This window comes from Schistocerca gregaria, chromosome 2 (genome assembly GCF_023897955.1).
Source record: "Schistocerca gregaria isolate iqSchGreg1 chromosome 2, iqSchGreg1.2, whole genome shotgun sequence".
In the NCBI taxonomy this organism is placed as follows: Eukaryota; Metazoa; Arthropoda; class Insecta; order Orthoptera; family Acrididae; genus Schistocerca; species Schistocerca gregaria.
The window spans coordinates 827,374,206-827,388,009 of record NC_064921.1 but is presented as its reverse complement, the minus strand read 5'-3'; positions in this window follow the sequence as shown (position 1 = coordinate 827,388,009).

Below are 13,804 nucleotides of genomic sequence, written 5' to 3'. Positions count from 1 at the left end.
TATTTGTAAAATTTTGTTGTAGCTGGAAGTTATTTGAGCTATCCGTCCTCAGAACTTTACTTCATGCTTTGCTTCTTTTCCTACCTTCCAGATTTCACCGGACAAGCCCTCGTTTCCTAACTTCATAGAAGTTTCGACAGTAGGAGAAGAGTCACTGGAGGAAGTAAAGCACTGAGGGCGGATCGTGAGTCGTGCTTTGATAGCTTTTTCTTCTTTTATTATTTTCTTAGTGGGCTTCCCACCTCCCCCTATAGGCTATAACGGGAGCCTGTAGGTAAGACGGGAACCCTGTTAGAAAAACAAAAGACTCCATTGCTCTCCTTTTTTGCCTTTTTTGCCTTTTTTAGCAGGCTTCTCAGCTATCGTTCATTTTAATTTCTTTTTTAATTTCAGTCGAAAGGTAAGTGAACAGAATCCTGTATATCGTTATCCCCTGACTTTGAGACCTCAGTATATTCTAAATTAACGTCAGAAGCAGTGACTGTTATGAATTGTATAAGAAATGATCCTGACCAGCCCCGCCGTTCGTCGGTTGTACTCTTACGATCTGCGGATGGCCTTAAAACAAGTCGAAATTAGTAAACAATATTATATTTCTGATCTTGACTATTAAGGCTTTTTCTGAGTCCACAGCTTCTTCCTTTTTAAATTTCTGGAAGAGTCGTTTTGCGAAGAATGTAACCAAGTTTCCCGGTTGCCATCCAGGTAATCTCTGCTGTCTGGCTATATTGGGTTTTATATTCCAGGAAACTCTACTAATTTACTTCTTCCAGAGAGTGGTTTTCGATGGAAACCGTAACAGTGACAGGCCTTATGACGTAAGACGGTTGAAGGTTGATTTTGACGCCTTGAGGTTGGGAATCAACTTTGAGTTCGGATCATTTTGATAGCTCGCTTGAATCGCTGCTAAAGTCGATAACATCATGTGCAATGCGAAGATGGTTGAGATGTTTCCCATCTGTGCTAGCAGCTTTCTGACCCCAGGACAGTCACTTGAAAACATTCTCCAGAGCAAACGTGAGTAGTTTAATTGAGATACACTAAAGGGCCAAAGATACTGTTACACCCGCCTGATATCGTATAGGACGCCACGTGGAAGCAGAAATGCCTCAACACGACGAGGCACTGACTAGACTATTGTCTGAAGTAGTGCTGGAGAGAACTGACACCATGAATCCTCCAGGGCTATCCATAAATCCGTAAGCGTACGAGGGTGTGGAGATCTCTTCCGAACAGCACGTTGCAAGGCATCCGAGATATGCTCAATAATGTTCATTCAAAAATGGCTCTAAGCACTATGGAACTTAACATCTGAGGTCATCAGTCCCCTAGACTTAGAACTACGTAAACCTAACTAACCTAAGAACATCAGACACATTCATGCCCTAGGCAGGATACGAACCTGCGACCATAGCAGCCGCGTGGTTGCGGACTGAAGCGCCTATAACCGCTCGGCCACAGCGGCCTGCTAATAATGTTCATGTCTGGGGAGTCTGGTTACCAGTGGAAATGTTCAAACTCGGAAGAATGTCCTTGGAGCTACTGTGTAGAAATTCTGGACGTGTGAGGTGTCGCATTGTCCTGCTGGAACTGCCCAAGTCCGTCGGAATGCGCAATTGACATGAATAGATGCAATGCAGTGATCAGACAGAATGGATACGTACGTCTCACCTGTCAGAGTCGTATCTAGACGTATCGGGGGCCCCATATCACTCCAACTGCACACGCCCCACGCCATTGCAGAACCTCCACCAGCTTGAGCAGTCCCCTGCTGACATGCACCTCCGAAAGCCCATATCGATGATGTTTCGTTAGTGGTTCGCACGCTGACACGTGTTGATTGCCCAGCATTGAAATCTGCAGCAGTTTGCGGAAGGGTTGCACTTCCGTCACGTTGAAAGATTCTCTTCAGTCGTCGTTGGTCCCATTCTTGTAGGATCTTTTTCCGGCAGCAGCAATGTCGAAGATTCGATGTTTTAGGGGATTCCTGATATCCATGGCACACTCGTGAAAAGGTCGTACGGAAAAATCCCTACTTCATCGCTACCTAGGATATGATGTGTCCCATCGCTCGTGCACCGACTATAACACCAAGTTAAAACTCACTTAAATCTTGATAACCTACCATTGCAGCAGCAGTAACCGATCTAAAAACTGCGCCAAGCACTTGTCTTATATAGGTGTTGCCGACCGCAGCGCCGTATTCTGCCTGTTTACATGTCTCTGTATTTGAATACGCATGCCTATATCAGTTTCTTCGGCGTTTTAGTGTATTACCTCAATTCATGGGAACCTTTCCAGTGATCCAGTTTATTTTATTTTTTTTTTTTATTTTCACGTGCAGAGTGTCATTCCGTGGCGAATTACGTTGGTATATCTATAGTCAATCCGGTCTCTGTGTTCGCAACCCTCATTGCTGTCTAGGTTTTCATTCGTGTCGAACTCCTTATCGCGGTCAATGTAGACTATTTGAAGTGAGTTGTAATACTCCGTATGTTTCAGTCATAGTGTGCTTACTGATCGGATATGGTTAGTTTAAATGAAACCTTTCCTATATTCCGCCTGTTCGACTGGTTTGTAAAAGTCAAATTTCTGATTTTTATTAGCAGCTCCTAAAAGACAAAAGACTATTAGGTCTGAAATTCTCAATGTTCGTGTTAACATTTTAGGTTAGGTTATACTGTGACTGTTATTGACATTAAATGAAACAACAAGTTTACTGTTACCAGTCACTGTTTATTTACCTCAACGACGCGTTTCAAAGGTTTAAACCTCCATCATCAGGTGGATATACATTTGTTAGTATGGCATTTGTGTGTATGTTGTGTTACGATTTTTTGGAGGAACTTGTGGAACCGCCTAGTGGGGAAACACCTGATGATGGAGGTTTAAACCTTTGAAACGCGTCGTGGAGATAAATAAACAGTAACTGGTAATAGTAAACTTGTTGTTTCATTTAATGTTCGTGTTGTTACCTTTCTCGAAGAAGACAATGTCATTTAAATTTTTCCATGACTTCACTGCCTTCGCTTGCTTAAGGAATCAATCGTCTCTTCCCCAGTTGTAAGAATCTCACATGTCATCTGGGTTTCTGACGCCTTAACAGTTATTGAGTTGTTTCTCTGCTGTTTCCATTTCGTTCTTATCGATAGGTTCCAGTTGCTACGCATTTGTAACAGATATCCGTAATACATCATGCAGGCTTTGGTTTGTCACTGATAATATCCACTGTTCATTCCAGTAGCTTTTATGATTTCTGTTTCTTGTTGGAGATCTGTACGTTTAAGTGGAAATTTGTGGGATCCGTATAACGTTGACCTTTACGCTTTCTTGTGGAAGAGTTTTATAAACTGATGTCTCTAGCAGAAAGTTTAATGTGCACTTTGAGAGATACCGGCTGGTTCTGTTTCAATATTTTCAGGTCCAGAAAAGGTACGATGTTTTTTCTTCACACTCAAGGGTGAATGAAATATCTTTTATCCGGTCTATTGAATTTATTAATAATTAAAAGTTCGATCCTAAATATAATTGTACGAAAGGGTACCCCAAGGTTTTCTTCCCATGCATGTTCACCAGCCGCTCAAAACATTCCGAGAATGATTTTATTTTTGCATACAAGTGACGTCAGCGGAGCAACAATGGTGGCAGCTCGTACTGACAACTGTAAACAATAAATGTGTACTCGACCAGTCAGTTGTGAGCAGTCATTGTCAACTAGTGGATATACTGCGGCAGTGTGTCAGTGTTGTTGTCACAAATCGCAATGGAACTACATCTCTAACGAAAGTGTTCAAGATATTCTCCAGAATGTCTGAAGGAGAGAAAAGTGTATGCAAACTTTTTAGTGTTCACCTTGGCTCAGAACGAAAACAACGATAAATCGGCATCTGCCACTACTTGACTGAAATGTAATATGTTAATAGTTCTTTTTGGGAAAAAATTATCACAGGCAATGAGATTTCATATTATTAATCCTAACCTACCACAAAACGACGAAGTGTAGAAGTTCACATGAATGGTCAACACTTCGACGACATCATCGACACTCAAGCCACTGTGATCCGCAAGTTGACCATCCCAAAGGAGGACATTCCTGACAGTTTAACGTGGTTGTGTGAAAGTTCTTTGCGCTGTACCCCAGTAGTGGTGGAGGGTCTGCTGGAGTACGCCTTCGCCAGCACAGCGATAGGCAGTTCGGCACTAGGAAATATTCTATAGCAGGCGCTGAACTAAGCTCGCCTAATGCCCGCCCAGCTAGCCGCGCGGTCTTAAGCGCTGCTTCCCGAGGGGGAAGGCGTGCCGGTCCCCGGCACGAATACGCCCGGCGCATTAGTGTCCGATGTCCGGCGTGCCGGCCAGCCGGTGGATGGTTCCTAAAGCGGTTTTCCATCTACCTCGGCGAATGAGGGCTGGTTCCCCTTATTCAGTTACACTGTGTCGGCGACTGCTGCCTAAACGTTTCCACGTACGCGTACACCACAATTATTCTACTGCGCACACATTTGGGGTTACACTCGTCTGGTATGAGACGTTCCCGGGAGGTCCACTGGGGGCCGACCGCACAATAACCCTGGATTCGGTGTGGAGCGGCAGTAGGATGGGTGGACTGCTATGGCCTGTTGTGGGGCTGGGAACCACTGAGGGCTGCGGTGCGACGAAGCCTCTCCGTTGTTTCTAGGTCTCCATTTTAATACATACATGTGTACATACATACAAGCGCGCCTATGACAAGAGAAGACCAAGACACGCCCCCAAGGTACGCGATATCGGCGCCTATAACACGTAGCCTTGGTCTTCTCTTGTAGGCGCGATTAGTTCAGCGCACCTTGGGTAGCGTGCGTATTAGGCCACCGCCGGCGCCGCCGACCGAGCTGTCTCGATCTCTCATTCTCAGTACAAGAATTTTTAACATTGTGCAGCCCTGTCAGCAACTGTGATAACTGAACACGTAACACGTAAGCCTCAGTTGCAAATAGAAACCAATCTTTACCCAGGTTTCAGCCAAAATAATTTGGTCTTCTTCAGAAGCTATTGACACTAGACTATTGCATGCCAAAGCTTGGCCATCTCAAGTATAAAACTGTAGCACCCTAGTAACCAGTCATAAATCTACATTACTTGGGCTGAAGAGAAACAGCAGGCCCAACTGCACGGACGAAGTCGGTAGGCCTTCAGCCCAAGTAATGTAGATTTATGACTGGTTACTACGGTGCTACAGTTTTATACTTGACATGGCCAAACTTTGGCATGCAATAGTCTAGTGACACTGGCTTCTGAAGACGGCCAAATTATTTTGGCTGAAACCTGGGCAAAGATTGGTTTCTATTTGCAACTGTGCCTGACTTGTTACATGTTCATTCTCAGCCCGTCGCATCGGGCTCAGTTCCCATTGCACCTTAAAACGTCGCACTGTGCTCTAGTCTTGCACAGCCAATTCCGACGCCCTCTCTCGCCTTCTAATCGGCCCCGTCTCTGATTTTGATTCCTGTGACGCATCTTGTCAGATCGATGCCCAGGAATCGGAATTGCTTCAATCTCTTACATTGAACTACAGAAAAACTGCACAGGCAACGGAAGCGGACCCTGCTCTGAAGATTTTGTTGCATTACCTTCGCGCATCTTGGCCTCGTTCGTTGGACAGTATTGAGAACTCAGTAGTGCGCCGATACTTTGCTCGTCGGCGTAACCTTTCGGCACAAGGTGTGATCTTAGTACAATCTGACAGTGGACAATCGCGTGTGCTCATTCCCGCAGTGTTGCAAAAGGATGTGTTACAACTGCTTCACCAAGGGCATTGGGGAATTGTTCGCACTGAACATTTATAGCGCCGGCACTGCACTCGGCAGGGCATCGACGCCCACATTGAACGCATGACGTCACAGGGTTGCGCATGTGCGGAAAAACAATCCGCTCCGCCACAGACATTCTCAGCTTGGCCTAAGACTCAATAGCCATGGCAACGAGTGCATATTGAGTTTTCTGGAACACTGGTTAGCTTATTGTGGTAGACTCTTTTAGCAAGTTTCCATTTGCGGTGCCTATGAACTCTACCACGTCATGTAGCACCATTCTAGTGTTGTCCTCAATTTTTTGCATTGTTACGGACAATGGACCTCAGTTCCTGTCACAAGACTGTGAACAGTTTTGTGGACGAAATGGCATTCGTCATCTAACAAGTGCTTCATTTCACCCCCCAGTCCAACGGAGAAGCAGAAAGCTTTGTACGCACTTTTAAAAAACAGGTGGAAGGCGATATAGAACAACTGAAGCATTAAAATCACTATCTCAGATTTTCTCTATTTTTGTACCTCGAAATTTTTTGGACTAATGCATTATAATCAGATGCTTTGCAGAGTACGATAGGTCTGTTCAAAGTAAAAGCTTTGTAGTCTTATGCCTAAGTTAGAATTCACCCAAGGTTTCTGCCTTGATGCAAATGGAAAATATAGTCTTGTCAAACTGGCTTAATCTTTTAAAAATACACTGAAATTCAGTAAGGTACTATTATGCAGTCGAGGCCTGCTAATTCAGAGCCAGAATACCTAGGGTTGTTGGGTCTAAAATTAGAAAAGCTAGACTTGTCGGACAACGTATTTTAAATAGAAATATTCACTTGGATGTTTTCTGTGGTATCCCTTTTGGATACTATTCTAACAGCGTTTCACATCTGGCAACGGAATTGGAAGTTTCTATGAGACGTCGGTAGCAGTCGTGCGTGATCCGGTGGACCCAATGGATAACACGCACTGAGCCACTCTCACTGTGCTCCATACCACGAGTGCCCGTGCCGCAACAGTGTAGGACGGACGGAGGCAGCCACACAGCCCACTCGCTCTTGGAGCCAGTTCACTACGAGACGCTACACAGGTGCCACCTGGACATCGTTCTGACACCCTAGCTCATGCTTTAGCTCTGAGAGTCTCATCCTGGTTGACATTTGGACTATTTCTAGCTGCATTATTTGTAACGTGTCTTCGTACTCTTGGGGAAATACAAGTAAGGTAAATCTTCTGTTTTCTGTGTTATCTTCTTCACTAATTATTTCTGCTCCTGTCCAGCTTTATGACAACGACAGTTACCACACAACACTGTAACCCACCTATCCTTAGCACGAAGTACGAAGTCATACACAATATTTTTAATCCTTTATTAAAAATCAATTACATTCACTTTTTGCGAGATCAATCTTTAACGCGCATAATCTAAATCTAAACTACATCCAGTAAACAGTCCTACAATTTTACAGTTGAGTGCGCATTATTCGTCGTTTCTGTCTTTGTCCTAAAATAATCTTACGTCAGAATAAACTACACCCTTTTCGTTACACAAAATAAACATTTATTTATATAGGAAACAAAAATATTTTCAATAATTATGATCATTCCAGATAAACTTACAAAGAGATATCAATAATTAGTTGTTAAGGATTACTAGTTCTCATTTGAACCCAGTTTTTAAAGAATTTTATTTTTCTCGGAAATTATTTCACAGAACAATTTTAAATTACGCAACGTCATCCCTGTGACTGTTTCGGTTTGCAATTTATTGTATTCCTTTGTCCACTGGGAGCATATGAAAGAGAAAATCTTTCCGACGTTGGTACTGTCGCCGGTAACTGCAAAGTAGTATTCTGACCTTGTGAAAAATTCCGAATAAAATTCGTCATTACGCACCTGAGTGTCTCAACAAGGCTAGAAGCGAACAGTGACTGAACTGCAACAGATAAAGCCTTTGAATTTGAACTAATGACCTAAGCATACCTGTGGCCGTGCGGTGCTAAGCGCTTCAGTTTCGAACCGCGTGACCGCTACGGTCGCAGGTTCGAATCCTGCCTCGGGCATGGATGTGTGTGACGTCCTTAGGTTAGTTAGGTTTAAGTAGTTCTAAGTTCTAGGGGACTGATGACCTCAGAAGTTAAGTCCCATAGTGCTCAGAGCCATTTGAACCATTTTTGAACCTAATCACCTCTTTATGTGCAATACATCCGAGAAAACAGGGATCAATAATCTGCGGCAGAACTAAAATCACGATCGCTTTATTCACAGCTATTAAAACTAACCTGTACGAGCAAATTCGGGACAGAAGAAAAGCAATTTCAGCAGTAAAAGTAAACTGTAATTTTTCACTATCATTGTTTACCTGAAACTGTTATCACAATGGCTTCACAAGCTGCCGCGTTACCAACCGATGAGCAGTCCTCATTGACACATGGGTGCAGATTTTAGGCGACAGAGGTAGAGTCCAAACTAAAAAAGATTGGTGGGGAGCAAAATAAGAGCAATAAAAGAGATAATAAGATGATGAAAATGATGCAGCAAAGAATTAGGAAAAAATTAAATTAGAAGCTATTAACTGAATAAAAATAATAATCATTCTTTTTCTATTAGCTTTAGAAATTAAAAAATGGTGTTTTTGACAATATTCGGACCTACGACCTTCCGCATGTTTATACGCTAACCACTGCGTTACGTTACAACATTGCATTCAGGACTAATACTTATGACTGTGGTTGTCCAGTCACAGCGATGATTTGCAGCCTTAAAAAATTGGGCTTCATGCAATGTCACGTGAAGCTTTTCTCTTGTAAGTCAATGTCTGTGATTGCGATGATTGTATATGTTATGCTGAATCTCGGCTCGAGCATAAACATCCAGTAGTATTTGGTTAGTGCTGTGTATGAAACATGTGTAGTTCATTAGCATCGTTTTGTGTATATTGTGTGTGTGGGTGTGTGTGTGTGTGAGCGCCTGTGCGTGTTTCGGAATCCTAATACATCAAGAAAGGATGTTGGGCAAAGATTTGGAAGTGAACTAACAGATGTCATAGTTCCGAAACGGTGGACGGTTAACGTATGACGTTGAGCATTCTGATTCAAGGAAGCGAAGCGTCAACTGTCAAGTAATTTTAATCGGACTTAGGAATACCAACTTCTTGACATGATCAGTTGTTACTGCAGATAGACATTGGTTCATTCCCCTCTATAGTTGAAGTCACGAACGAAGGCGATCGAGTTTAGGCTTGTTCTGCGCACCTATGTCACGTTTTCTCCGAGAGCCAATGCGAGTTCAGCATGTTCTGAGCCCTCTGCTTTCAATGCCGTAGCTAATGCGAGCATTAGACGTGATCTTAACGAGCTGTCCAGTCAATATCGATTCCATTTGCTGCCAGCTGATTTCACTGATTCTGGTGGTAAGTGATAAATGCTACATAAGCAAGCGAGAAACATAACTTGCAGGACATACTACTTATTCAAGCGGAAAGCACGCACATGAACGAACAGCAACTGTCGCTAGACGTGAGCGAACCGCCATCGTTCGTGGATCGGACTACATCTATCTTGTAAATGGCACAAGCAGTTGTTACTGCAGATAGACATTATGCTTGCAGGTTTATACAGCTGTTTTCGCACCCAGCAGTGTAGACAAGAGTTGCGTCACGCAAACAGGGCCTCAGAGAGCGACGGCGACCGCTGCAGACGGAGGGCACAGCAGCCAGTAGCACCAGCAGGTCGCCAGACAAAGGCCTCGCTGGCTGTACAGGATAGCCCTGAGCATCTGTCGCCCTGCAGCCCACAACACCACACACACACACACACACACACACACACATACACACACACACACACACATCTGCTGCCGCGCTCCCTGGCTGCCGCGCCGCTGATTCATGCTACGGAGGCGACATGTGACGTCACAACATGATGCTTCCAGCCAGCAAACCTCATCCAACTCCACTGACACGTTCCTCTTAATAAATCCAAACTTGTACCCTACACCGGCTGACTACGATTAAAGTGCAGCTACTCATGGAGGTGCAGTATGGGTTGCAATTACCGTACGGTAGCGAAACTTTGTACACTGAAGCGTCAAAGAAACTGGTATAGGCATGAGTATTCAAATACAGAGGTATGTAAACAGGCAGAATACTGCGCTGGGGTCGGCAACGCCTATATAAGACAACAAGTGTTTAGCGCAATTGTTAGATCGGTTAATGCTGCTACAATGGCGCGTTATTAAGATTTAAGTGAGTTTTAACTTGGTGTTACAGTCGACGCACGAGCAATGGGACACAGCATCTCCGAGGCAGCGATGAAGTGGGAATTTTCCCGTACGATCATATCACGGGTGTACCATGAGTATCAAGAATCCGGTTAAGCATCAAATCTCCGGCGTCGCTGCGGCCGGAAAAACATCCTGTAATAATGCGATCAATGACGACTGAAGATAATCGTTCAATCTGACAGAAGTGCAACCCTTTCGCAAAATGCTGCTGATTTCAATGCTGGGCCATCAACAGGTGTCAGCGTGCGAACCACTCAACGAAAGACCATCGATATGGGCTTTCGGAGCCGAAGGCCCACTCGTGTACCCTTGATTATTGCACGACACAAAGCCTAAACCGACGTTGGCCTGTGGGTAGTAGAAACATGTTGTCTCGTCGGACGAGTCTCGTTTCAAACTGTATCGAGCGGACGAACGTGTAGAGAAAGGAGACAGTCTTATGAATGAATCGATGTGCCCTGCATGTCAGCAGGGATTGTTCAAGCTGGTGGAGGTTCTGTAAAGGAGTGCGGCAGGTGCAGTTGAAGTGATATGGACCCTTGATACGTTTAGATACAACTCTGAAAGGTGACACATACGTAAGCATCCAGCATCCTGCATCCATTCACGTCCACTGTGCATCCCGACGGACTTAGGCAGTTCCAACAGGACAATGCCACACCCCACACGTCCAGAATTGCTACAGGGTGACTCCAGGAACTCTCTTTTGAGTTTAAACGCTCCATCTAACTCCCAAACATGAACATGATTGAGCTTATGTGGGATGCCTTGCAACGTGCTGTTCAGAAGATATCTCCACCCTCATCGTACTCTTACGGATTTACGGACAGCCCTGCAGGATTCATGGTGTCAGTTCCCTCCAGCACTACTTCAGACATTAGTCGAGTCTATGCCACGTCTTGTTGCGGCACTTATGCGTGCTCACAGGGGACCTACACGTCAGTAGATAAGTGTACCAGTTTATTTGGCTCTTCAGTGAACATATACTAATGCGTTAATACCGAACCGATTTACGCTGGAAAAATAAATCCGTTCTAATGTCGGCCACCAGATGCAAATCTTGCGTTGTAAAGCAGCTCGTCGACGTTTCCGACGCTCATGTTGAACATACTGTGTAAGCTGCGGTTAATAATAAAATCAACATTATTCCTCACTTGTGTGAACACTTCTGGCCACGTCCCGTTCCAAACCCATTACACATCGAAACGTTGCTATATGTCTTCCTTGCATTCACAGCGTTATATTTGCACCTGGTGAGAAAAATCGTAATCAGTTTTATATCTAGTGTAAATCGGTTCCGCATAAATGTATTAGAATATCTACCAAGTTTCATGCCATACGATAATTACAGCCCACGTTTGAGTTGTGTGAGCAGCTGCACTTTAATTATAACCGCACGGTACGTCTCACATATTCTCAATGAAATGATTCTCTATTACCTCAAACGTCGAAAATGAGGTATGAAAACAATATGCACATATACGCAAAACAGACTCATCTAGCTCCACATCAACAATTTATCTGCAAAAAAACTATAAAAATGCGGGGCAGAGGGTTATAACAAACAAAGATTATGAGAATCCTATGCCACATATAGTCTGCGTGCGATGCTATTCTCAGTCCACCGAAAACTGCGATCTTATCTCGGTTTGGGCAAATCTTCATTCTAATTGCACTTATAAAGTACAGGATTTATGTCTGTTAGACTAAGATGTTATACTAAAGTAGTTTCGAAAATTCTATTCTTTTCCAAACTACTTCGCAACATGTTAAACGATTTTTTGTATCTTTCAGTGTAAAGTTTTTCGCCAAAAAAATTCGTTATCCTATAGATTTCACTTTACATGAACAAATACCACATGGTTCGAATATTTTTTCAAATGTAATTTACGTAATATTTCATGGAAATTTATCGTTAACTTAATAGGAAACTATTATTACGTTCTAAAAATGCCCTTAACGTTTTCGTAGACAATTCAATATTTCACAGCGTTATGCACTGAACTGCAGAGAATCGTCAAATTGCATTACTGATTTTCATTATTGCTTGATGACTAGTTTCGAGCCTACGCTCACTATCAAATCATCCAATAACTATGGTGTAACATATATTACGACAGCCACATGAATGGTTTAGTGTGTCGGGTTCAGCTAAACTGGTGGCTGTCCGACCTTTGCTTAACGTGATTCAGTTGAGCAACAATAACTTTATTGCGAGCGCGTATCTGACGACGCCCGGCATGCATGGACCGATCGGAGTTACAAAATTTTGCTTCCGGCCTCTACAGAAGGATCCTTAATCCTCGGAAAACTTCCGTAGTTAGGAGAGAAAACAGTACTCGCCCACACAAGCCAGGAGGCACGGAACTCTTACTAACTCAAAAAAAAAAAAAAAACAAGGAATAATAATAATAAACAGAACGTATATAAAAGCTAGAAAACACAGCGCCTCTGGAGCCTGAACGCGGAACTACACAGACGTCGTGTACAGTAATTACGACCGCACAGCACTGCACTGACAAACGCCCACAGCACACACACACACACCGGCGAGCTTGAATTAGCGCGCGGTAGCGTCGCTACAAGTGTAATTAAACACATCTTTAGTACACTACTGGCGATTAAAATTCCTACACCACGAAGATGACGTGCTACAGACGCGAAATTTAACCGACAGGAAGAAGATGCTGTGATATGCAAATGATTAGCTTCTCAGAGCATTCACACAAGGATGGCGCCGGTGGCGACACCTACAACGTGCTAACATGAGGAAAGTTTCCAACCGATTTGCCTGGTGAAACGTTGTTGTGATGCCTCGTGTAAGGAGCAGAAATGCGTACCATCACGTTTCCGACTTTGATAAAGGTTGGATTGTATCCTATCGTGGTTGCGGTTTATCGTATCGCGACATTTGCTGCTCGTGTTGGTCGAGATCCAATGACTGTTAGCAGAATATGGAATCGGTGGTTTCAGGAGGGTAATACGGAACGCCGTGCTGGATTCCAACGGCCTCGTATGACTAGCAGTCGAGATGACACGCATCTTATCCGTGTGGCTGTAACGGATCGTGCAGCGTCGTCTCGATTCCTGAGTCAACAGATGGGGTTGTTTGCAAGACAACAACCATCTGCAGGAACAGTTGGGCGACGTTTGCAGCAGCATGGACTATCAGCTCGGAGCCCATGGCTGCGGTTACCCTTGACGCTACACCACAGACAGGAGCGCCTGCGATGGTGTACCAAACGACGAACCTGGGTGCACGAATGGCAAAACGTCATTTTTTCAGATAAATCCAGGTTCTGTTTACAGCATCATGATGGTCGTATCCGTGTTTGGGGATATCGCGGTGAATGCGCATTAGAAGCGTGTATTCAATATTGCCATACTGGCGTATCACCCAGCGTGAGGGTATAGGGTGCCATTGGTTACACGTCTCGGTCATCTCTTGTTCGCATTGACGGCACTTTTCTGGACGTTAAATTTCAGATGTGTTACGACCCGTGGCTCTACCCTTCATTCGATCCCTGCGAAACCCTACATTACAGCAGGATAATGCACTACCGCATGTTGCAGGTCTGTACGGGCCATCCTGGATACAGAAAATGTTCGACTGCTGCTCTGGCCAACGCATTCTCCAGATCTCACACCAACTGAAGACGTCTGGTCAATGGTGGCCGAGCAACTGGCTCATCACAATAGGCCAGTCTCTTCTCTTGATGAGCTGTGGTATCGTGTTGAAGCTG